The following is a 4,094-nucleotide window of genomic DNA, read 5'->3' as shown; positions in this document are numbered from 1 at the left end:
CGTGCATTCAACGTCCAACGTGCACTCAGCTTGGGGTATAGATTGAGCAATTCACAAGCATTCAGACCAACCTACCGCCCTTGCTATCTGCAAAATTTCAAGGCACCCATCCCCTTTGACAAGCTTTATGCTATCAGGGGCAGACTAGGAACTTAGTGACCCTGGAAAAAACAAAACAAAAGTGGCTCTAATGTTGTAGGTGGTTCCAAATTGACAGAAGGCAGGGCTGTGACGAATACCACCCCTCGTGCCAGCTTGACATCACCTACGTCGAGCTCAGAAGACGCGGTATGGTCACGGGTTGCCAAAGCGCGACTTTCTGCAACAAAATCTGCAGCATGTGAAGTAGGGATCGACCGATTACCGGTTTTGCCGATATTCAGTATTTTGACCGTTATCGGCATCTATTTTGCCGATATTCCGATAACGTATGGGGAACACATATCGTGCTGCTGTCAGCGCTCTCCGTGTTCCCTCATTCCCTCAGCAGCACAGGGGAGAAGGAAGCAGTGTCTCCCTCCACCCTGTGCTGCTGCCGCTGCAGCCAGTGAGAGGAAGGAGGACAAGAGAAGGGGAGGGGTTATGGCCACTGTGCCACCAATGAAGAGAAATCTCTCATTAATTCATATACAGGAGGCGGGAGCTGGCTGCAGAATCACATAGCCGTCTCCCGACCTCTATGAGTGGTAGCAGCGATCTGCGGTAGTTAACCCCTCATGTGCCACGGATCGCAGCTACCGCTCATAGAGGTCGGGAGCCGGCGATGTGATTCTGCAGCCAGCTCCCACCTCCTGTATATGAATTAATGAGAGATTTCTCTTCATTAGTGGCGCAGTGCGCCCCCCCCCAAGTATTAATCATTGGTGGCGCAGTGCGCCCCCCATCCCCATATTAAAAACATTGGTGGCGCGGTGCGCCCCCCCCCCCCCCAGTATTAATCATTGGTGGCAGTGGCCACAGGATCCCCTCTCCCCTGCTCATCCGATCGGAGCCCCAGCAGTGTAATCCTGGGGCTCCGATCGGTTACCGTGGCAGCCAGGACGCTATTGAAGCCCTGGCTGCCATGTTCAGCTCCATGCTGCTGTGTGCACAAAGCACAGAGCAGCAGGGACAGTGTGAGCTCCTATTCACCCTGATAGAGATCTATCGGGGTGAATAGGACAAGGGTTCTAGTCCCTAAGGGGGCTAAAAGTTAGTGGAAAAAAATAATATATATTAAGTATAAATGAAAGAAAGATTTAAAAAAAAAAAATAAAATACTCGTTAACAATAAACATATTAATTTTCAGCAGATTTGTGTAGGATTTTTTATTTATTTTTTAAATGAAAATTACCAGAATATCGGTATAAATTATCGGCTATCGGCCTGAAAGTTCACAAATTATCGGTATCTGCCCTAAAAAAATCTATATCGGTCAATCCCTAATGTGAAGGCAACCCAACATTGCCAGAGCAGAGACATCACTAAGAGGATTGAACACAGCTGTGATAAATATTCTGACAATGTCTGCCATACTTACCTAGGGTAAGTAGAGGGCACCATTGCTGGGTGTATGCAGCATATTGAACTAAAAAGTCAAATCACCATGACCACACCAGATAAAGCCCATAAAGAATGAGTGAACCCAACAGGGACTTGAACTCTTGATCCTCTGAACATAGGCAGATGCTCTAATTACTGAGCAATCCAGGCTGACCTGGCGTTTGGGAGGGCAGCCACTGTAAAGAGGAAAGAAAGAAAACAGGCACACAAAATGTACTTATTAATAGGAGAGTAGCAGAAAGTGTACAGTCTCAAGGGTGAAGAATGTATCACTTTTTGTATCACTTTTTATTTGAGGGATCAGAAAGTCCTTCATGTTCTCTTCGAATGATGGACATCTAGTCAATAAGACTACTCCTCAGGGGTTTGAAAAAAATAGGCTCTGTCCTGGATTTGGAGTCTTGGCAGATATAGAATGTACAGTCGTGGCCAAAAGTTTTGAGAATTACATAAATATTGGAAAAGTTGCTGCTTAAGTTCTTATAATAGCAATTTGCATATACTCCAGAATGTTATGAAGAGTGATCAGATGAATTGCATAGTCCTTCTTTGCCATGAAAATTAACTTAATCCCAAAAAAACCTTTCCCCTGCATTTCATTGCTGTCATTAAAGGACCTGCTGAGATCATTTCAGTAATTGTCTTGTTAACTCAGGTGAGAATGTTGAGCACAAGGCTGGAGATCATTATGTCAGGCTGATTGGGTTAAAATGGCAGACTTGACATGTTTAATGGAGGGTGATGCTTGAAATCATTGTTAACCATGGTGACCTGCAAAGAAACGCGTGCAGCCATCATTGCGTTGCATAAAAATGGCTTCACAGGCAAGGATATTGTGGCTACTAAGATTGCACCTCAATCAACAATTTATAGGATCATCAAGAACTTCAATTCTTGTTAAGAAGGCTTCAGGGCGTCCAAGAAAGTCCAGCAAGCGCCAGGATCGTCTCCTAAAGAGGATTCAGCTGCGGGATCGGAGTGCCACCAGTGCAGAACTTGCTCAGGAATGGCAGCAGGCAGGTGTGAGCGCATCTGCACGCACAGTGAGGCGAAGACTTTTGGAAGATGGCCTGGTGTCAAGAAGGGCAGCAAAGAAGCCACTTCTCTCCAAAAAAAACATCAGGGACGGATTGATCTTCTTAAGAAAGTATGGTGAATGGACTGCTGAGGACTGGGGCAAAGTCATATTCTCCGATGAAGCCTCTTTCCGATTGTTTGGGGCATCTAGAAAAAGGCTTGTCCGGAGAAGAAAAGGTGAGCGCTACCATCAGTCCTGTGTCATGCCAACAGTAAAGCATCCTGAGACCATTCATGTGTGGGGTTGCTTCTCATCCAAGGGAGTGGGCTCACTCTCACAATTTTGCCCAAAAACACAGCCATGAATAAAGAATGGTACCAAAACACCCTCCAACAGCAACTTCTTCCAACAATCCAACAACAGTTTGGTGAAGAACAATGCATTTTCCAGCATGATGGAGCACCGTGCCATAAGGCAAAAGTGATAACTAAGTGGCTCGGGGACCAAAACGTTGACATTTTGGGTCCATGGCCTGGAAGCTCCCCAGATCTTAATCCCATTGAGAACTTGTGGTCAATCCTCAAGAGGCGGATGGACAAACAAAAACCCACTAATTCTGACAAACTCCAAGAAGTGATTATGAAAGAATGGGTTGCTATCAGTCAGGAATTGGCCCAGAAGTTGATTGAGAGCATGCCCAGTCGAATTGCAGAGGTCCTGAAAAAGAAGGGCCAACACTGCAAATACTGACTCTTTGCATAAATGTCATGTAATTGTCGATAAAAGCCTTTGAAATGTATGAAGTGCGTGTAATTATATTTCACTACATCACAGAAACAACTGAAACAAAGATCTAAAAGCAGTTTAGCAGCAAACTTTGTGAAAACTAATATTTGTGTCATTCTCAAAACTTTTGGCCACGACTGTAGACCTGAGTGAACTGCCTTCTTTTATTCTGTACTTTAGAGGTAAAGTCCAAGTAAATGGAAGCTTTTGCATTTTCATAGTGAATAGCTCCTTATGTCAAGCTGCAGCTAGGATCGTATTGTGATCTCAGAATTTTCATAAGAAATGGTCAAGGTGGAGAGCCCAAGGGCAAAGGCTAAGTGGTAATCCTATGCATATTCTCTATAACAAAACATTGTGATAGAAGTAGTGAAGAAAGGACCTTCTGGATCAATTTCTCAGCAAAAGCTTCAGGACGAGTGCCTTCAACTGGCTCTGGTAGGCCCAGGATCTTCACATTATTATGCCTATTGCGGTTCTTCTCATCCTCTGCTCTAGCCTGAAGGGACTTGACCTGTTGCGTTCTCATAATGTCAGAAGTAGTGGGAGCAGAGTCCTCCAGTCTGCATTCAATTTCTGCCGTGCAGGATCTCATTTTGTCAGTGTTATGTCTGAGACAGTTGATGTCTATCTTCAAGTGTCTAATTTTGGCGGTTAAGCAGCTTGGCATGCAGCAATGGCAGACATGATGTTCGTGATATTAGGCTCAGTTGAAGCCAGAAAAGTATCAATGGGCTCTTCCTCTAT

The sequence above is a fragment of the Bufo bufo genome, chromosome 1 (assembly GCF_905171765.1).
Source record: "Bufo bufo chromosome 1, aBufBuf1.1, whole genome shotgun sequence".
In the NCBI taxonomy this organism is placed as follows: Eukaryota; Metazoa; Chordata; class Amphibia; order Anura; family Bufonidae; genus Bufo; species Bufo bufo.
This window is presented reverse-complemented; position numbering follows the sequence as displayed.